Source organism: Hypanus sabinus, chromosome 25 (genome assembly GCF_030144855.1).
Source record: "Hypanus sabinus isolate sHypSab1 chromosome 25, sHypSab1.hap1, whole genome shotgun sequence".
NCBI lineage: Eukaryota > Metazoa > Chordata > Chondrichthyes > Myliobatiformes > Dasyatidae > Hypanus > Hypanus sabinus.
The window spans coordinates 7,740,048-7,763,036 of record NC_082730.1 but is presented as its reverse complement, the minus strand read 5'-3'; positions in this window follow the sequence as shown (position 1 = coordinate 7,763,036).

Here is a 22,989-nt window from a genome sequence, read left to right as displayed (position 1 = left end):
TCAAGGACAACTTCTACCCTGCAGGTGTAAGGTTATTGAATAGCTCTCCAGCATGACCACGTGGACGCTTGACTTCACAAGGCGCAGAAACACAGAAGAGTATGATTAGTGTTATGTATTACAGTGCCACCAGCCCAGGTTCAGTTCTGTAGCCGCTGTCAGGAGTTTGTACATACTCCTTGTGACCGCATGGGTTTCCACTGAGTGCTCTGGTTTCCTCCCACAGTCCAAAGAAGCATGGGTTAACAGGCCGCAAAAGTAGGTCACATGAGGGAATCTCAGCCAGGCACAGGGAGTACAGGTAAAGTCCACACAGACAGTACACGAGGTCCAGTTCAAAGTCACAAATTCAGGGTAAATGTATCATCAAAATGCATCCACGTTACCATACGCTGCCTTGAGATTTATTTTCTTGCGGGCATTGACGGTGGGGAAATCTATGACGAGCGGCACGGTACCGTAGCAGCTGACGTAACGTTATTATAGTCCCAGCAGTTCCGCCACAGTCCGTGAGGAATTTGTACACATTCCTTGTGAGCGTGTGGGTTTCCTCCGGGTGATCTGGTTTCCTCCCACACTCCAAAGACAGGCTGGTTGATAGGTTAGTTGGTCACATGGGTGTAATTGGGCAGTGCAGGCTTGTTGGGCCAGAAGGGCCTTTCACCCTGCTGTTTATTTCTAAGTTATTAAAAGAAATTATGATCTACCTTGTTGTGACCTTGCACATTAGTGTTTCTGCGGTTTCTCCATAACGGTGACAGCACACTCAGTGGCCACTTTATTAGGTACACCTGTACACCAGCTCGTTAATGCAAATATCTTTTCAGTCGATCTTGTGACAGGAACTCTAGGCATAAAAGCATGCAGACATGGTCAGGAGCTTCGGCTGTTTTTCAGACCAAACTTCAGAATAGGGAAGAGATGTGACCTAAGTGACTTTGAGCGTGGAATGACTGCTGGCGCATCAGAAACTGCTGATTTTGTGGGATTTTCTTGCTCACGTTGGGAAAGACTGACGGGAAGGTCACAGAAATTCAAGTAACAGTTCTGTGCGGAAGAGCATCTCTGAATGTCAAACCTTGCTGTGGATGGGATACGGCAGTAGAGAACCATACCGGGTTCCACTCTTGTACCTCCTGCGTGAAGTTTAGCACAGACTAGATGGGCAGAAAAGCTTGTTTCTGTTCTCTAGAGCTTTATGACTCTGTAACTCTGTAATTTACTGATGCTGAGGTGCGTCTGCACTGAGATGTACACCGTGAAAGAATCGATCCACAGAGACGGGAACTGCATAAACATGACGAATCTGTGTGCGATGTTTGAAAGCCCTTTCACGTTACACAGGAGGGAAGCACGTTTCAACATATTCCATAACGTCACTTTGTGGCAGTCAGCATGAGTTCTCCTTCAGGTCATTGCTCAAGGGCAGCGTTTCCCAGCAAGAGAACATTCCCAGTAATAGGGGTCTAGGACCAGAGGACACAGCCTCAGAATAGAGGGATATCCCTTTAGAACAGAGATGAGGAGGAACGTCTTTAGCCAGAGGGGCGAATCTGTGGAATTCATTGCCACAGACAGATGTGGGGGCCAAATCATTAGGTATATTTCGAGAAGAGGCTGATAGATTCTTGATTAGTAAGGACGTCAAAGGATTTGGGGGGAAGGCAGGAGAATGGAGTTGAGAGGGATAATGTAATCAGCCGTGATAAAATGGTGGAGCAGATTCAATGAGCTAAGAGGCTCAATCATGCTCCTATGTCTTATGATCTTTTAGATTAATTAGGGATCTTGGATGGATGTTGGGCTGAAGGGCCTTTTCTCAAGATGTATGACTGTATGATTAATTAATTAATCATGCCCTCACTTCTAATGCAGTTCCCTAGGTGGCTTTGTAACATAGCCATTAATGTAGAGCTGTACGATCCGGGCTCAATTCCCACCATTGTCTGTAAGGAGCCTATACGTCTTCCGGTAACTGTGTGAATTTCCTCGGGGTACCCCCGATTCCTCCCACATTCAGCTGTGGCACAGTATGTTGATGAAGGAAGTGGAGAAACACCTGCAGGCTGCCTCCAGCACATATCTGTTGACTTACTTTGAAGCAAATGATGCATTACGTTATGACAAGCAAAAAATAAAGCTAATATTTAGTTCCGCACTAGCGTGGCTTAGAAGGACATCACCATGGCACACACACAAACTGCAGGAGGACTTCATCAGGACTTGATGAAGGTTTTAGGCACGAAACGTCAATGGTTGCTCTTTTCCATAGATGCTGCCTGGCCTGCTGAGTTCCTCCAGCATTTTGTGTGTGTTAATTAGGATTTCCAGCAACTCCAGAATTTCTCGTGTTAGGGGTATCACCATTCCTTCTTTGTCACTGCACCTAAACCCTGAGTCTCCCTCCACGAAGGCACTATGGCAGCACTGTCACCAGAAAGACTGAAGAGGTTCCACCCTCTCAAAGCGGGCTGCCTGACTGTGTAAGGTATTAACATAGAATATAGAACATTACAGCACACTCACCACTCTTTTGGGAGTTACATCTCTACCAAAGGAGGTGTAAGTCACTCCTTCCCTCCACGAGCCTGCAGGTCACCCTGGGGTAAGGTGTAGCACCTGCTTAGTCCCCTTGATCTGGGTCACATGAAGCCAGGGGAGCAGATGGTGGATGGTCGTATGAGCAGCCGGTGCCGATCACATGTCCTGGTTATGTGACCACTGACGCCAGGCAAACAATCTGAAGAGTATTGATTTTGGCTGAGGTCACCCATCTTGTAAAGACACTGTCCAGAAGAAGGCAATAACAAACCATTTCTTTAGAAAAATTTGCCAAGAACAATGATGGAGAAGACCATGAACACCCATGTCATACGACATGGCACATAATGATGATTATGATGGTGGCAGGTCCTTTGGCCCACGATGCTGATCCTTTATCTTACTCCAAGACTAACCTCCAACATAACCCTCCATTTCTCTATTGTCCATCTGCCTATCTAAGGGTTTCTTAAATGTCCCTAATGTACCTATGTCTACCACCATCCCTGGCAGTTCATTCCACACACCCACCACTCTCTGGTTCCTCTAACTGTGGTGAACTACGTGTGCCTGTCGGGACACGCCCCCTGCTGACTGCTCCTGTGGCTCCTCCCACAGACCCCTGTATAAAGGCGATCTGAGGCCTGAGCCCGGCCTCTCAGTCTCCAGGATGTAGTATGGTGGTCACTCACTGCTGGTTCCTTCTTCCAGTCAATAAAAGCCGATATCTCGCCTTAACGTCTCAGAGTGAGTTATTGATGGTGCATCACTAACATTCCCCCTAATTCTTCTTCCAATCACCTTAAAGTTATGCCCCTTCATATTAGCTATTTATGCCCAGGGAAAAGGTCTCTGGCTGCCAACTCAATCTATACCTCTTATTGTCTTGTAGTAGTAGGCAGCTGTCGATCCCAGGGGATCGTGGATTTGCATCTCTGGTGGACTGTATCCTCTCCAGGGTGCAAGTCTGGGTGGGGAGATTTGAAGAACCGGCTGTTGCCCATGCAGCGGGCTCCCCCTCTCCACGTCACTGATGTGGTCCAAGGGAAGGGCAAGCGCCGATACAGCTTGGCACCAGGGTCGTCACAGAGGTTGCCAGGTGAAGTTGTAAACAACATCAAACTTGCCTTAGGGACCCCGGCTCCGGATTTCTTCTTCGAGGTTTACTCCCGAAGCCTATCCCGGGGTGGGTCTGGCCGCGAGGTAGCAGAGGTTTAAAATCAGTGTTTTCCCTCTCCTGGGCGGGCTACTGTCCAGGGCAGCTGGTTTTGAGGTGCCAGTTCTGCCTTTGTCCTTCTCTTGTCAGTAGAAACAGGACCTAGTAGCTAAGGCACACATGAAGGCTAAGATTTGGACTTGGTTGTTGGAGGCTGTTAGAGTCGCACGCCATTTTGAGCACTTTATAGGTAGTGCGAGCTTATCCCCACGACCACACCCTTAGGAACCTATCGTCTTGTATACATCTATGAGATCATCAATAAACACCCCAAGTCTGACCTCCTGATAGAGGGAAAGTCAATAAAGAGAGAGCCAAAGGTTTTATTTACTTATTGAAATACAGTATGAAATAGCCCCTTCCAGCCCCTTTGTGCCACACCACCCAGCAACCCCTCAGTCCAGCCTAATCACGGGACAATTTACAATGACCAGTTAACCAGTTCATCTTTGGACTGTGGGAGGAAACCGAAGCACCTGGAGGAAACCCATGCGGTCACGGGAAAATGTGCAAACTCCTAACAGGCAGCAGTGGCAATGGAAACCCGAATTGCTGGTACTGTTGTGCTAAGGTGCTGAGCTCTATGCTGGAGCTTTGCAGTGAAATATATTGATATCCCAATGTACAAGATCTGACTTAACGTTTCATCAGATAGTTTTTGGCTTTTGCAAATAACATAAGTGTTACTTAGCATATGTTCCTCGCTCATTTTTCTGTGGGTGGAGTGAGTCAGAAAAGATGAATTTCGTGGTTGCTTGTAGAACTCCTTCTGAATAGTCAGAGTAATGAACTTGAATAGTTTAAATGAGCATCCATTTTGGTTAGTAATTACATTTTAACAATGGAAAATCATCTCAAAATAACAGAGAGTAAAAAATCCCAGAGTATATTTTTGTCAAAATTACTTTCAGTCAAATCAGAAAATGCGTATGAACTTCCTTGATTCTAAAAATAATTGTTATGGAAGATTTAGTTTAGAGCAGAGAGCTTTGGTGGGGACAGGTTGTAAAAACCTACCATTTAGCTAGCAGAAAGTAATCGATAGCGGTCTGTGGTTTTAATATTAAAATATCCATCTGTGCTGCATTAAAAAAGTGCAATTTTACATTTCCACGACACCTTTCACTACCTCAATACATGCGATTTGCTTTGAGAATAACGCTGTTTCTTTTGAAGTTTGGTCTACAGAGCAATGTAAGAAATATAGCTGTCATTTTGTTATCAGCAGGATTGATACCATGTGATCATGACCAGGTGAACTGTTTAATTGACATGCTTTGGGAATCAATATTGGATCGGACATTAATATTGGATAGGACAAGGCATCAGAATGCAAGACCCTACAGAGGTTAGTGAAATCTGCTGAGAGGATCTGGTTTAATATTACCGGCATATGTTGGATCTCCCTCCTCCTATTTGTGACATTTACTGGGAGTTCTGTAGCCGAAGGACTCAAAGCATTGTTGAGGATCCCTACCACCCATCCCACAATCTCTTTGACTCACTACCACCAGGAAGGAGGTACAGGAGCATCAGGACTAGGACTGCCAGCTTCTTCCCTCAGGCTGTGAGACTAATGAATACCCTGTCAGCACCAAGGTCTCGTCACCAGGACAGCGAACTGTTTGCTGTTTACCTGTGCTGCATGCATTTTGAATTACATTTTAGTAACTTATTTATTGTAATATTTTGATTTATGTACTGTGTGTGATAGATGATTTGTGGGTGTTCTGTGTTCCAGAGGAATGTTGTTTTCTTTGGTTGTATATATGTAGTTAGATGGCAATAAACTTGAACTTGACTCAAGAGAACACCTCTAATCCTCCATAAAGTAGTGCCTTTGAATTTTCTACATCCAGCTGAGAGCCCCAAAGGTTCATAGAAAGCCATAATCAGGTTTATTATCACTGACATATGTCAGGAAATTTGTTGTTTTTGTGACAGCAGTACATTGCAATACATGAAAAGGAATATATTATTTTTTAAAATTACTATAGGTTACATAAAATAATTAGTGCAAAAGGAATATAAATAATGAGGTAGTGTTCACGGGTTTATGGGTCCATTCAGAATCTGATGGCAGAGGGAAAAAGGTTTGTAAAACATTGAGTGTGGGTCTTCAGACTCCTGGATCTCCTTCCTGGCAACAGTAATGAGAAGAAAGCGTGTCCTGGGTGGTGTGGGTCCTTAGTGATGGGTGCTTGCTGAGGCATCGCCTTTAAAGACGTCTTCAATGCAGGGGAGACGAGAGCCCATGCTGGATCTGGCCGGGTTTACAATCTTCTCCATACCCGTTTATCTGTAGAAATATTCCAGAGTCTTTGTAACACAACAAATCTCCTCAAATTCCTAATGAAACATAGCTGCTATCGTTCCTTCCTCATAATTGTATTGATATGTTGGGCTCAGGATCAATCTTCAGAGATGTTGACAACCAAGAACTTGAAGTTACACACTCTTTCTATTGCTGTCCCCTCCTCGATGAAGACTGTTTTCTCGACTTCCCTTTCCTGAAGTCCATGATAAATTCTGACTTTGTGTTCAGAGTTCCTCTCTCTATGGGTTTCCCCTAGTGCTCCAGTTTCCTCATACATTCCAAAGACGTGAAAGTTCGTGGGTTAACTGGTCGCTGTAAACTGCCTCCAGTGTGTAAGTGTTTGGTGGTGGGGAGGGTACTTACACTCAACAGCCCCTCCAGGTACACCGGGACACCTGTTTGTCAATGCAAGTATCTAATTAGCCAATCATGTGGCAGCAACTCGATGCATAAAAGCAAGCAACCTGGTCAAGGCCAAACATCAGAATGGGGAAGAAATGTGATGTAAGTGACTTTGACAGTGGAATGGTTGTTGGCACCAGATGGAGTGGTCTGAGTATCTTCTGGGCTTTTCATGCACAACAATCTCTAGAATTTACAGAGAATGGTGCAAAAAACAAAAAGCATCCAGTGAGTGGCAGTACTGTGAGGTGAAAACACTATGTTGGTGAAAGAGGTCAGAGGCATATGGCCAGACTGGTTCAAGCTGACAGTAACTCAAAAAGCCAGTACAACAGTGGTGTGCAGAAGAGTATCTCTGAATGCACAATACATTGAACCTTCAAGTAGATGGGCTACACAGCAGAAGACTACGGGCATACACTAAGTGGTCAGTCTATTAGGTGCAGCTGGTATCTCATACAGTGGACACTGAATGCAAATAGGGAGAATAGACCAGAAAAAATTAAGACCATAAAACCATAAGATATAGGAGTAGAATTAGGCCATTTGGCCCATCGAGTCTGCTCCACCATTTCATCATGGCTGATCCATTTTCCCTCTCAGCCCCAACCTCCTGCCTTCTCCCCTTATCCCTTCATGCTCTGGCCAGTCAAGAAACTATCAACCTCTGCCCTAAATATACATAAAGACTTGGCCTCTACAGTCACTGTGGCAATGAATTTCACAGATTCACCACCCTCTGGTTAAAGAAATTCCTCCACATCTCTGTTCTAAAAGAACTCCACTCTATTGCGAGGCTGTGCCCTCTGGTCCTAGATTCTCCCGCCATGGCCCATCCTCCTCCCTGCATCCACTCTATCAAGGCCTATCAACATTTGATAGGTTTCAATGAGGTCACCCCTCATTCTTCTAAATTCCAGTGAATACAGGCCCAGACCCATCAAATGCTCTTTATACGACAAGCCATTTAATCCTGGAATCATTTGCATGAACCTCCTCCAGTTTCAACACATTGGGGAAATGGGATTGATAACTGGGGAAATGGGATTGACGTGTGATCTGGCATAGAAGCAATGGCTGCATTCTCCCCGTGAAATACGATGGTAGGAAAATGCATCCCTTTGAACGCCTGTTGTTCGGAATTAAAAAGTCCCCACTGGTGCATTTTCTGCGGTAGCCTTGACATCTCTGAGATGTTGCAGAAGATCAGGACTCTCGTACTGAGCTGAGTTTCACTTTCCTTTTCCATCCATTTGCAAGCAGAACATGAGTGATGATGTTGATCAAAACAAAACTGCAAGTTGGCAGCAAGCAGAGCTCCCACTGAGGGAGGCAAAGGTCCAGGGTGCCCAGTGACCCAGAGAACTGGTCCAGTTCTCCTGGGACTGATTGCTGAGGAGTAGTAACTATACCTTCCGGTACTTTTTACCTGACGACAGCAATCAGAAGAGAGCATGACCTGGGTGGTCATGACCTGGGTGGTGATGACCTCTGATGACGGATGCTGTTTTCGTCCAATGGCATTTCATGTTGATGTACTCAATGGTTGGGAGGACTTTACCCTTGTTGAACTGGGCCACATCCATTACCTTTTGAAGGATTTTCCATTCAAAGGTATTGGTGTTTCCATACCAGGTTGTGATGCAGCCAGTCAAATCACTCTCCATTGCACAGCTCTTTGCTGCCACCTGAAAAAGTTTCTGCGACCCAGTCGTTCTTACCAGACTTACACATCAATGATAGGGCACCACGGAGTGCAGTAGGACAGAAGATCTGGGAATACAGATCCATAATTCACTGAAAGTAGTGTCACAGGTATATAGGGTTGTAAAGAGAGCTTTTGGCACATGGGCCTTCATAAATCGAAGTACTGAGTACAGGATTTGGGATGTTATGTTGGAATTGTATTGGACATCGATGAGGCCTAATTTGGAATATTGTGTTCAGTACTTGTCACCTACCAACAGGAGAGATAAGATTGAATGAGTACAGAGAAATTTTACAAGAATGTTGTCAGGACTTGAGGACCTGACTGAATAGAATAGGTTAGGACCTTATTCCCTCGAGCATCAGAGGATGAGGGAGATTTGATAGAGATAAAAAAAAATGATGAGGGGTTAGGATAGGGTAAATGCAAGCAGGCTTTTCCACAGAGGCTGACTGAGACTAGAACCAGAGAACATAGTTAATGGTGAAAGGTGAAATATTTAAGGAGAACAGAGGGGGAACTTCTTCACTCAGAGAGTGGTGAGAGTGTGGAATGAGCTGCCAGCAGGTTCGATTTCAACATTTAAAAGATGTTTGGATAGGTATATGGATGGGTGGGGTATGGAAGGCTATGACCTGGGTGCAGGTCAATAGGACGAGACAGAATAATAGGCTTGCACTGACTAGATGGTGTGAAGGGCCTGTATCTCTATGACCATCACCTGGGAGTAAACAATCGTCCCCCTCTGCACTGCGACTCTCTCTGCTCTCAGGAGCAGAGATTCAAGATTTGCACTTTTATTTTTTATAGCTATTTCGGACTCTATGAGCGTTACAAGTTTGGATCTCAAATGATAAAAGCATTCCATTTTTCTAGGTACATTGATAAATATCAAAGGTTCATATCAATTCTGCTGATATCTTTCAGATTCTGTTGGAGAAAGTGCCAACTACCAGGCTTCAGAGTGGAGCAGGGGCTCCTCTTCATGGCCTGTTTATCTGTAAAATGGTGATGAACACTGATATCTTGTCACCTTGACTGCACAAAGCACAGGCTAATTTACAATACTCACGGACTCCATTCCCTCCTCAAGCAGGATGGGCCTAGTTCTTCACATTTTTAAAATTGTAAACGTCCCCAAATAAGGTAACGAAAACCATTCTTGTTGAGAAATTGTCTCCCAAATAATTGCCAGTAATTGCCATGAAGAGCACTCCATGGTTCTGTTCTAAACCGATTTTCACTGTTGGAATTGGCCAACCTTTCACAGAGTGTGTAGCAAGAGTGTGCAATATTGTAAGAGTATGTTGCAGAAAAGTCCGGAAACCTGTTCAAACTGTCAGATATTACCCCTGAGAAGGAAACTGCTTCACCAAAGGAGGAAGTCCAAAGAAAGAAAAGTATGGATCTGTTATATTGGTGATCAGAGAAGCTGAAGTTAGAGTCATAGAGTCATAGAACAGTACAGCACAGAAACAGGCCCTTTGGCCTATCTATTCCATTCTGTACCATTTAAACTGCCTAATCCCATCGACCTCCATCCGGACCATAGCCCTCCATGCCCCTACTATCCATGTGCCTACCCAAATTTCTCTTAAATGTTGAAATCAAGTTTGCATGCACTACTTGCATTGGTAGCTCATTCCACACTCTCACCACCCTCTGAGTGAAGAAGTTTCCCCTTATGTTCCCCTTAAACTTTTCACCTTTCACCCTTAACCCATGATCTCTGATTGAGGACCGACCCAACCTCAGTGGGAAAAGCCTGCTTACATTTACCCTATCTATACCCCTCATAATTTAGTATACCTCTATCAAATCTCCTCTCAATCTTTTACGTTCCTAAGAATAAAGATCATAAGATTTAGGAGCACAATTAAGCCATTTGGCGCATCAAATCTGCTTCGCCATTTCATCATGGCTGATCTGTTTCCTTCCCAACCCCAATCTCTTGCCTTCTCCCCATGTCCCTTCATGTCCTGACTAATCCAGAACCTATCAACCTCTGCCTTCAATATACCCAATGACTTGGCCTCCACAGCTGCCTACAACGATGAATTGCACAGATTCACCACTTCTCTGGCTGAAGAACTTCCTCCTCATCTCCGTTCTAAAACCCTTTGTTTTGAGGCGGTGTACTCTGGTCTTAGACTTCCCCTCCAAAGGAAACACCCTCTCCACATCCACTCTTTTGAGGCCTTTCCACGTTGGATAGGTTTCAATGAAATCACCCTTCATTCTTCTGAATTCCAGGCCTAATTTATTCAATGTTTCCTTATAACTTATGTCCTCTAGACCCAGCAATATCCTTGTAAATTTTCAACCTTATTTACATCTTTCCTGCAGGTAGTTGACCAAAACCACACACAATACTCCTAATAAGCCCTCACCAATATCTTGTACAACTTCAACATTCTATCTCCTGTACTCAGTACTTTGATTAATGAAGGCCAATGCGCCAAAAGCTTTCTTAACAACCCTATTTGCCTGCAATGTCACTTTCAATGAATTATGAACCTGTATTCCCAGATTCCTTTGTTCTCCCACTCTCCTCAGTCCCCTCTGGCACCTGTCTGTCTCGAAGGACAATGAGTGATGACCATCATCATCACAAGCCTGGGCAGAAGGTATGGAGATCCTGAGATGCCCAGTTGTCAAGATGCCCCTCTCAGCCTCACCATTGTATTCCAAAGGAAAGTTTATGAGGCAATATGTTTGGCACCAGGAGCTGCCGGAAGAATGTTCAATGATGCACAGCCGCCTTAGGGGCTCCACTATGGATTTGCTGTCCAGTTTACTCCCATGGCCTTCATCTCTCCCGAAGCTGCACACAAGGCAGTGGGGCTACTTACCCAGAGCTGCCCTATAGTTCACTGTGTAAGACTTAAACTTGTTGGTCCTACCGAAGTGCAATACCTCACACTTGTCTGCATTAAATTCCATCTGCCATTTTTCAGCTCATTTTTCCAGCTGGTCCAGACCTTGCTGCAAGCCATGACAGTCTTCCTTGCTGTCTACTACACCCCCATTGTTACAGAGAGAGTCATACAATTGATGGAGTATGGCCCTTTGACCCAATTTGCCCATGCTGACCATAGTGTCCACTAAGATTGCCCATTTGCCCGCACGGCTCATATCCCTCCAAAGCCCTGCTTATCCAATGTCCTTTGACTGTTGTTAATGTACTTGCTTTATATTCATTTAAGAAACTCTTAAATAGGCACATGTATTGCATATATAATATTTCAATGTATATCCGTGTATATATGTTGTTTAATTAAGAATTCTTGTTTGTTTAAATAATTAATTATGGGTTATGTATAAAAATACATTAATTGCATATGTCATCACGTTACCTCGTGATACATGTGCACCTCGCTTAAAGTGAAGATAAAGTTACAACAGCATTTCAGATTCCTGTCTCCATTTGAACTAGTTTAAAGATTTAAAGGTACAAAACATAACAGCATGGATGATAGTAAAATAGAGAGCTGTGTTAGATTGATCTATTAGAGTAGATTAAAAAGTCATCAGGACATTGTGGGTCAAAGGGCTTGTACTGTGCTGTAATGTTCTATGATCCGTATTTTATGCCTCAATGATTTTCTCTGCCACCTCATCCCATATATGCACCACCCTCTGTATGAAGAAGTTGCCCCTCAGGTTCCATCTAAATCTTTCCCCTTTCACCTCTATTTAGCACCCTCTAGATTTTTTTCCCCCTGGGGAAAAGACGATGTGTATTTACCCTTGGTGATTTTATACATTTCTAGAAGGTCACCCTTCAGTCTTAATGCTCCAAGGAGTAACAACTTAGCCTGCCCATCCTCTCTCTATAACTCAGGCCCTGGAAACCTGGCAGCATCTTTGTAAATTGTTTCAGCATAATGATGCCTTTCGCATAAAAGGTCAGCCAGTACTGTACACAGTGCTCGCAGTGTGATCTGATCTTGCCAATGTTTATCTGAGTGTGGAGGAAGGTAAGACTAGGAGTTATACAAGGAGAAGCTGTTTCTACTGGGAAGAGTTGAAAAACACTCATCAAAGTTCAAAATAAATGTGTTACCAAAGTACAGTATGATACTACCCTGAGACTGATTTTCTTGCAAGCATTTACAGGAGAAAAAAGAAATACAGTAGAATTTTACCCAAAAAAAACTACACATAAGCGGACAAAGATTAACAAGCAACCAATGTGCAAGAGAAGACACCAGGGCTGCCCGGCGCCACAGTGGTGTAGTAGTTAGCGCAACGCTATTACAGCTTCAGGCAGCGGAGTTCAGAGTTCAATCTCAATGTCATCTGTCAGGAGGAAGTATCTCCTCCCTGTGGAATTTGTGGATTTGCTCCAGGTCCACTGGTTTCCTCCCACAGCCCAAAGATGTAGTTAGTATGTTAGTAGTTAGTAGGTTAATTGGTCATTAAAAATTGCCACATGATCAGCTAGGGCAGGGGTTCCCAACCTGGGGTCCATGTCCATGGACCCGTCAGTTAATAGTAAGGGTCCACGGCATAAATAAGGTTGTGAACCCCTTGGCTTGGGTTAAATAGAGGGTTGCTGGGCAGCAGTGCTCAAAGGGCCAGAAAGGCCAATTCCACGTTGTTTCTCACTAAATTAATATAAAAGACAAACTGTGCAGATTAAAATACTACCAAAAACATGAGATGTAAAAAGTCCTTGAAATTGAGTGTGTGGGTCATTAAATTGTTCAGAATACCGGTGAGTTAGTCACCCACACCTGATGGTTTGGGGTAATAAATGTTCCTGAACCTGGAACTGTGGGACCTCAGGCTTCACTGTCCAGGAGTTCCAGAGCTGAGTGAAGAGCCAATGAGATGGCATTTGCTGTAGATCTGTTGTGGTAGTAGGCAAATTGGAGTGGATTCAGCTCACTCCTCAGCCTGGAGTAGACAGGCTTCATGACCAACTTGAAGCACTCCATCACCATGAGTGACGGACATTGGAAGAGTGTAATTAACTTTTGGCTTCTTCCCCCTTCCTTTCCAGTCCTGATAAAGGACCTCAGCTCAAAACCTACTGCCCGTTACGCCACTGGATTTAGATCAGCAATGAAAGACCATCGTCTCTGGTGGTGTTCAGGACTCTCTTCATCAGGGCAGTTGTTTCCTCTTGATTTTCACTACTGTCAGTCACACAAGTCCCGGGTGGAGACTCTGGAATGCTGTCACACTCAGATATAGAAAGGTTATTCATTGCTGTTTCCTTAACAGTTTTGTTTCACCAGTCAGAGTTATTAGCCCTGGGCTGAACCCCCGAACCTTAGTCTGTCTTAGTCTGTCCTCTACCCTTTGACCTGTTTGGTATGGGTGACCCTACCAAGAGTCAAAGCACAAAGCCCTGACTCCAGCCAGCATAGCCCTCCAGGTCATTGAAGCACGCAAGCCTCCAAACCCTACGGCAAGATTGAGGTCCTGCTGGAGGCCAGCCCGAAATGTTAACCCTCAACTCCTCTTCCATAGATGCTGCCTGGCCTGCTGAGTTCCTTCAGCACTTTGTGTGTGTTACTCTGATTAACTGGCTCTGGGTAATGTAAGTAACTGCTCTAAGTTTCCTCCTTGCTTTGAGCTGACACCTCTGTGGAAGAATGAGTAAGAAAGTAAAACAAAGTGACCACATGTAAGGCTCCTGTCTCATTTCTCAAAAACACCTAATTGTCAATTAATATCTACTTCAATGAACGTCTTTGGGGGAAATCGTTTGAACTTACAATTGCTTTAACCTCACTCTCTTGCTCTCTTCCTCTGCTGCTATATAATAAATGTGACGCATGAGTTTTCAGGGTCTAGTCAGTCTTCACTGCGCTGGTATATTCCCTAACAAAGCTGGAGGTCTTGCCGTCAGCTACCACGCTGGCGAGCCGGACGTGTTTTGATGGGGCCGAGGCGGCAGTGAGCTGAGCTGTACGATAGGAAAATATTCTCTCAGATAGGCAAGCAAATGACTCAACAGAAATCAACAGCCACAAAAGGGAAAGTGACTGATGTGGATTAAAGTCACGTAATGGCTTCAGAAAAGAAAACAGACTCTCGTAGTACTTTGTCCCTTTATGTAATGAGCCAGCATGGCCACTCATGCGATGGTGAATCACAATCATAATCCTAGGGGGACAGCACTGATAATTCAGATGGACTCAGTATTGTAGACTTGACAGTAGTGGGGGGGGACCATGGAAGTGTAGCGGTCAGCACAACACTGTTACAGTTTGGGGTGTTAGGACTTCAATTCCAGTGCCGTCTGCAAAGAGTTAGTATGTGCTCCCCATGAATGCATGAGTTACCTCTGGGTATGCCAGTTTCCTCTCGTGATCCAAAGACACATCGATTAGTGGGTTAGTTGGTCATTGTAAGTGGACCTGTGGTTAGGCTAGAGTTAAACAGGACTGATAACTGCTCGGTGCTTGATATGGTACTAGGAAGGAACAGCAAAGAAAAGAAGAATCTGGAGATATTACCTGAATTTTCTTATGATTTTCAGTCCTTCAATTTCATGCTAGCTTTCAGATTGATCCCGTTGGTATTGTTTTCCTGCATTATTCCCCTCATTCCCGTCGGATCCTCCCTGGTTCTGCCACTCACCCATGCGACCAATTAACCCACCAAACCTCACAGCGCTGGGACCTGGGATGGAACCAGATGAACTGGCAGAGACCCGCATGGTCACAAGGAGAACGTGCAAACTCTATACCTGAGGTCAGGATTGAACCCTGGCTGGCAAAACAGTGAGGCTGGGTCACAACAAGCTGTGATGAGTGGCCACATAGCCTTGGTCAAAAGGCTGCACCTAAAGAGCACGCTGTAATAAGGTTTTGAGCAATGGGGGTGGCGAGGAGATGAGGAAAACATAAGAGACCACAGAGGCTGGAATCTGGAGTAAACAAAACCAGCTGGAGGAACTCAATGAGTCAGGTGGTATCTATGGAGGCAGAGCGATGGTTGACATTTGGAGTCAAGACACTGTATCAGGACTGAATCTTTGGAATCTTTTGAGTGTCTTTGCTTTCAAAGGTTCAAAGTACATTTATTATCAAAGCACGTATACAGTATACAACCCTGAGATTCGTCTTCCTGCAGGCAGCCATGAAACAAAGAAACACCGTGGAACTCATTCAAAGAAAATTTCAAACACCCTATGCATGAAAAAAAAAGAACAAATCATGCAAATGGCAAAAGGCGATCAAATAACACACAGAATATTAAACATCAAACCGCAGAGCTGCCGGGTTTACAATCCTGTGCAGAGGAACTTCTTTCAATCCTATGCAGTGGAGCCTCTATGCCAGGCTCCTCTGCACAGGGTTGAAAGAAGTTCCTCTGCACGGGGTTGTAAAGCAGGCAGTGAGGCAACCAGTCAGAAAGTTGGCATAGAATGCTACGGTCATAGAGTGAGAAAAGGGCATGCCCTGGGTGAAGGGGGTCCTTAATGATGGATGCTGCCTTTTTGAGGCATCCCCTTTTGAAGGTGTCCTGGATGCTGGGGAGGCTAGTGCCCATGAGGGAACTTGCTGCGTTTACAACTTTCTGCAGTTTTTTCCAACCCTGTTCAGCGGCCCCTCCGTACCAACAGGTGACACAGCCAGTTAGAATGCTCTTCATGGTACACTGATAAGTGGCCTATATATATCCCACTGTATTCTTGGATAGTCATGGAGTCAGAAAAGTTCAGGTCAGAAAATAGGCCCTTCTGTCCATCTAGTCCATTCTGAACCATTTAAACTGCCTATTCTCATCAACCTGCACCAGGACCGTAGCCCGCTATATCCCCATCATTCATGTACCTATTGAAACTTCTCTTAAATGTTGAAATTGAGTCAGCATGCACGAATTGCACAAGCAGCTTGTTCAAAATTCTCACGACCCACTGATTGAAGAAGTTATGCCTCAAATCTTTCACCTTTAACCCTTGACCTCTGGTTGTAGTCCCACCCAACCTCAGTGGAAAAAGCCTGCTTGTATTTACTCCATCAATACCCCTTATAATTTTGTATACCTCTATCAAATCTCCTCTCTACATTCCAAGGAATAAAGACATAACCTATCCAATCTTTCTTTATAGCTCAGGTTATAAATCCTTGTAAGTTTTCTCTGTACTCTTTCAACCTTATTTACTTCTTTCCTGTAGGTAGGTGACCAAAACTGCACATAATTCTCCAAATTAGGCCTCACTAATGTCTTAGACAACTTTAATTTCCTTGACAGCCGTCCTTTAAAATTCCACCAAATTTTGGTGTCATCCACAAACTCACCAATCCACCCATCCGTAGTATCCAAAACGCCTTCAAGGAGCAGTGCCTCAGAAAAGCGGCTTCCACCACCCAGGACATGCCCTTTTCCCACGGCTACCGTCAGAAAGGACATAAAGAACCCTGAAGGCACACACTCAGCGATTCAGGAACACCTTCTTCCCCTCTGCCATCCAACTCCTAAATGGACATTGAACCCCTGAACACTATCTCACTACATTTTAAAAAAAATATATTTTTTGCATTACTTAACTATTTAATATATGTGTATATACTTAGTGTAATGTATTGCACCCTAGTGCAGCCGCAAGGTTAACAAATTTCACAACTATACTAGTGATATTAAACCTGATTCTGATCTGATCTACATTTTTATCAAATCATTGATTTACAGTACAGTATATCTCAAACAGCAGAGATCCCAGCACCAAGCTCGTGGAATAGTACTGGTCACGGACCTCCAGCCAGAGGAACAGCCTTTCACTCCAGACCCTGTTTTCCGTGAGTGAGCAAGTTCTGCGTCCAAACCTGCAAATCACAGTGGACCCCGTGCATCTTTATCTACTGAAGCAAGTTGTCTTACATTCTCAAACTAATCTGCACATCAGCTACTTATTTACCATCTGGCAATTTTGATCAGTCACATCTGATAAAAGTGCCTTTCTAAGTGGTGCTTATTCTATCAGCACTGATAAGATGTATATGGTTGAGAAAGATCTTGCTTTATGTGATGAAATGATTACAAGTACATTTCTAATCCCCTTGCTGAAACACTATTCAGCATTTGTCTTTACTGGTATACATGCATATTCTTGCATCTAAATTTGCAACACTAGAATTGCTGGAAGTTTATAATGAACTTCATCTCTTAATTAAACATTTCCAAAGGTTTTTTGAATATAAAGCAGTTTTTATGATTTGTAACTTCAAAACATTAAATTAATAAAAAGGAAGATGTGGAGGGCAAAAATGCAGGTGTAACTTTATCTTTACTTTAAGCAAGGCGCATGGTGCCACATGGTAGTGTGGTAATTTGTGCATTTGTATATGTTGTTATTCCTCTCCGCGCCTTGTGGTGCATCGGGTGGCAACCTTGCTGTTTCTTTAGCATTTTTGTCAGTTTTTTACGAAGCCGAGTTGCTAGCTCGACGCTCAGCCCAGCACGGATGGAAAGTGTACGAGGAGCCGGCCGGATTCGAACCCGGGAGCACTCGCCTCGAAGTTTGTTGCTGATGCCACTATGCCACCGGCGAGCTATTTATACATATTACCCTTAGTGAATTATTGAAGGGAGCAAGAATACTTAATCAAACAATATATATAATTTACAAGATTACTCTAATATAACTAAAATATCAAATGTACAACAGTTTTGCAAAACTTGGACTTTTAAGTATTTAATGGATAACGTCAAGAATTTTACAGTAGAAAAAACCTTTACCTCACCGTATCCAGACTGGCCAATGCACTTGGCTATACTAGGTCAAGCAACATCTCTAAACTTGACGCTGCCTGACCTGCTGAGATCCTTGTGTGTGTTGCCTCGGTCCCATCTACCAACCCTTGATCAATAGACTTAAACATGATTCAAATGCTTGTCCAGATGTTTCTTAATGGCCTGTGAGAGTAGATTGATGGGAAAGGTTGATGGAAGGACAAGGATAAGTATGAAGTAGTTTCGTTTTGACTGTCAACTGTGACTGACAGGGGCCTGGGCCAAATGGGATTGGTGCGGATTGGTGTTTGGTGGTCAGCGTGAGCTTGATGGGCCAAATGGCCTGTTCTGTGCTGTTGGATTCAATGAGTTTCAATTAGTTCTCCTGTGAGATGCTGTACTTTTTATTTTTATTTTACTTTTTATGAAGAGATGCAGCACAGTAACAGGCCCTTCCCGCCCAATAAGCCCATGCCTCTCAATTACATCCACGTGACCAATTAACCTACTAACCCGTACAACGCTGGAGGAACTCGGCTGGTCAGTCAGCATCTATGGGGAAATGTATGCAGTCAACGTTTCGGGCTGAGACCCTTCCTCGGGACTGAGAAGGAAGGGGGAAGATGCTGGAACAAAAAAGAAGAGGGGGAGGGTGAATGGGAAAGGTCAAGGGTTGGCAAAGAGAAAATCTAATCAAAGAGGAGAAACCTGTAGGTCTTTGGAATATGGAGGAAATTAGAGAACCCAGAGGAAACCTCGTGATCATGGGAGAGAAGGTACAAAATCTTTACAGATAGTGGCGGGTATTAAAGCTGGGTCGCTGGTGCTGTAATAGTGTTACACTAACCGCCATGCTACCATGCTGTCCTGTGCTACCGAGTTTCTGCCTTTTTGATGTGATATTAAATTGGTCACCTGTTTGCTGGATTTAAATATTCCTTTGAGGTTGCCGTGAAGAGGAGTGCGATCATCTTGATCTCCTTGATACTTCCGTTGAGCTCACTGTAGATACTAAACAGTTGTGGAGGGACCTTGGATTGTACTAGCACTGGCTGACATGAGGATTAGAAAGGCAAACAGTGTTGTTCATTATCAGTAAGGGCACAGAGTATAAGAAAAGGGAGATACAGAGAACCTGAACAAGGATAACATGCATGTTTGTGAAGTGTTGCATAATTTTTCTTTGGTTGTTTGTCAAGCTCTGTTTATTCAAGATTCAAAGTACATCTGTTATCAATGTGTATATACAGTATACAACCCTGAGATTCCTCTTCCCACAGACACAAATCATTGAAACACCATGGAACCCATTCGAAGAAAAACATCAAACTCCCAGCGAGCAAATAAAAGAACACAGTTCAAGGTTGTTTATTGTCATTGGTCAGTACACGAGAGTAAAGGAGAACAAAATAATTGTCACTCTGGATCCGATACAACATAGAAATCTCAATAAGCATAAAGACAATAAATATAAATTAGAAAAGCAATCCTATACAACACAATGTACAAGTAACTGTTATATGCAAATAGATACATGTGCATAAAGTATGCTAGGTGATGTGTGTGTAGTGTTGGTGGGGGTGTGGTGGAGGGGTTGGTTAATGGGTGGAGATGTTGATCAGCTTGATGGCTTGATTTTGAGTCTGGTGGTCCGGGTATAGAAGCTGCATTGCCTTTTTCCCAATGGGAGTGGGAATAAGAGTCCATCAGCAGGATGGAAGTACACGTATAGTTTTTCATAAATATTACTGTATTTCTTTACTTTTCTTGTAAATGCCTGCACGAACATGAATCACAGGGTAGTATATGGTGACTTTTATGTACTTTGATAATAAACTTACATTGACTTTTGTGCTCAGGTCTGGGCATGACATATCAGAGGGTAAGATTGCACTGGAGATGGTGCAGAGCTTGTCAAGACTGAAAAATTCTAATGACAGAGTAAGATTGGATAGGCTGGAGTTGTTACAGGGCGCTATGGTAATGCAGCAGTTAGCACGGCCTATTACAGCTCGGAGCTCGACTCCGGTGTCCTCTGTAAGAAAGTTTGTATGTTCTCCCATGTGCACGTAGGTTTCTTCCTGGGCGCCGGTTTCCTCCCACAGTCCAAAGACATACCGGTTAGTCGCTTAATTGTAAATTGTGTTGTGGTTAGGCGACGGTTAAATCAGAGGGTTGCTGGGTGGCACGACTCATTGGGCTGAAAGGACTAGTTCCGTGCTGTATCACTAAATAAATAAATGTACGTGAAGCGACTAAGGAGTCATATGTAGGTCCATAGATGGGCTGAGGAGGATATATTTAAAATAGAAAGGGCGTACCTATTATCAGACAGGTCAACCATAAGTTGTCATAGATTGGTAGAAGGATTAGGGAGGAGAAGTCTTTTCATCTGGAAAGTGATGTGGGCTACAATTCACTCCCTAAAACTCACAGGACCTGACAATTCATGCTCTTGGTATTATTTATTTATTTGTGTATGTAGGTATCTATCTACCTACTCATTTATACATTTATTTATTTAACCATTTTCTCTTCCTTTGAATATTGGTTGCTTGTCAGTCTTTACATATAGTCTTTTACATATAGTTTTGCATAAGTTCCATTGTAAGTCTTTATTTCATTGTAAATACCTGCAAGAAAATGAACCTCAAAGGAGTACGTATATATGTGACGTACACTTAGTAGTCACTTTATCAGGTTTCTTCTGTCATGGTCTTCTGCTGCTGCAGCCCATCCACTTCAAGGTTCAATACTTTGTCTTTTCAGAGATGCTCTTCTACATATCACTGTGTAGGTGATATCAAGTGAGTTCCTGTCACCTTGAACCAGTCAGGCCATTCGCCTTCAATCTCTCTCATTAGCTAGGTGTTTTTGCCCACAGACCTGCCGTTCACTGCTTGATTTTTCTTTCTCGCACCATTCTCTGTAATTGAGATTGTTGTGCGTGAAAATCCCAGGAGATCAGCAGTTTCCAGTATACACAAACCACCCTATCTGGCACCAACATATATCATATTTCTTCCCCATTTTGATGTTTGCTCTGAACTACAACTGAACCTCTTGACCATGTCTGCATGTTATTGTGCATTGAGTTGCTGCCACTTGATTGGCTGATAAGATATTTGCATGTACAAGCACGAGTACAGGTATACCGAATAAATTGGTCACTGAGTGACTACGCACTTTGATAATAAGTTTCACTTGACTTTGACTGAAATGGAAGGACAAATCATTTGCTGCATAAGAGAGCAGTGAAAGCAGATTCAATTATCTCTTTCAAATGGAATTGGATAGATGGAACAGAATTGTTAGAGGATGGGACAAGTGCAGGGAATGGGACTCAGAACTCCCCACCAGGTTCAGGAACAGTTATTACCCCTCAACCAGCTGGCTCTTGAACCAAAGGTGATAACTTCACTCAACTTCACTTGCCCCATCATTGAAATGTTCCCACAACCAACAGAATCACTTTCAATGACTCTTCACCTCATTTTTGTGATATTTATTGCTTATTTATTTATTTATTATCTTTTTTATATATTTGCACTTTTTATTGTCTTCTGCAGTCTGGTTGACTGCCCGAGTTGGGTAGTCTTTCATTGAATCTATTATGGTTGTTATTCTACAGATTTGTTGAGTATGCCCACAAGAAAATGGATCTTGGGGTTGTATATGGTAACATAAACGTACTTCAATAATGAAATTATTTTTACTTCAGCTGCAGGGCTCCATCGAGCTCAATGGGCTGAATGGCCTTGCTACATGCTGTTATCATAATTATAATTCTGGAAGAAGGCAACAGATCAATAACTGAAGATTTGAACAAAATGGTATTTACTTAAACAGTGCAATCAGGTATACAACAGTTCAGATTCACACACTACACATGCAATGAGGTAGGCAGAGTGTGTCAATACATTAAACAAAGCAGAGACATTCATGTTCTGACACTTTAAAGCCTTCGGCGAATCTCCCCCCCAAAGTACAATAATTACTTTTAACTTGATGTAACAGATTCTGGGCCCTTAACACCCAATTCAACATACACAAATCTGTAAGAATTTGCACTTCAGATGGAAACAGCACGAGAAGCTTTCAGAGGTACAACAGTCCAAAGGATCAACGCTACATTTCACTGTAAAACATACTACTGAGGTTAATTACTTTGTTCATCGCCTTCCATCCAAGGGACTCACTTAACAAAACATACACAATGAGGTATAGTTGTTAACATTTATATAGATTGCATTATTTACATTGTCTCCATCGTCATTAGACCAACTCGTGTGACACTAATGATTAGTTTTTACACACTTCTCCCTTTGCTGGGAAGCTTTCTTTCTCCTTCACACAGGCTGGTGAGACTTTGTTCCAGGATCATCTGAAGACTTACAACGGATTTTCTTTTACATTTTTTTAAGGTTAGTACTTCACAATGTGCTCAAAAGTGAGAATTTGATAAGAGGAGGTGTAAGGTGCTCCTTCCCTCCGCTAGCCTGCAGGTCACCCTTGCCCCTCCATCCCACCGATGGGGGTTACGTGAAGCAATGGGAGCAGGTGGTGGATGGTCGTATGATCAGCTAGTGCATATCCCAAGTCCTGGTTATGCGACCACTGGCGTCAGGCAGACAATGTCTGAAGAGTATTGATAATGGCCAGGGTCACCCATCTTGACACTGCCCAGAAAAAGGTAATGGCTAACCACTTCTGTAGAAAAATTTGCCAAAAGCAATCATGGTCGCCCATGTCATACGGCACGGCACGTAGTGATGATGTCATACGACACAGCACATTATGATGACGATGAATACATCACAATGTGTTCAAAAGTGAGAATTTGACAATAGTCTCAGGCAAAGTGTGAAGATCTAGATCTAAACTAGTTCAAAATACAGCTCCTAATATTGCAATGATGGAGACAAGGTGTCATAACTTATCATAAAGTACACACAAGTGTACATTCATTTGAACACAGACAGTATTCATAACAAGTCAATAAATATTTAGATTGAATCAAGCAGTGATATTGCAGTAAATGTCTTTGAAATGGTTGTTATAGATTTACTGATACAGTAATGGATGGATATATCAAAATACACTGAAATT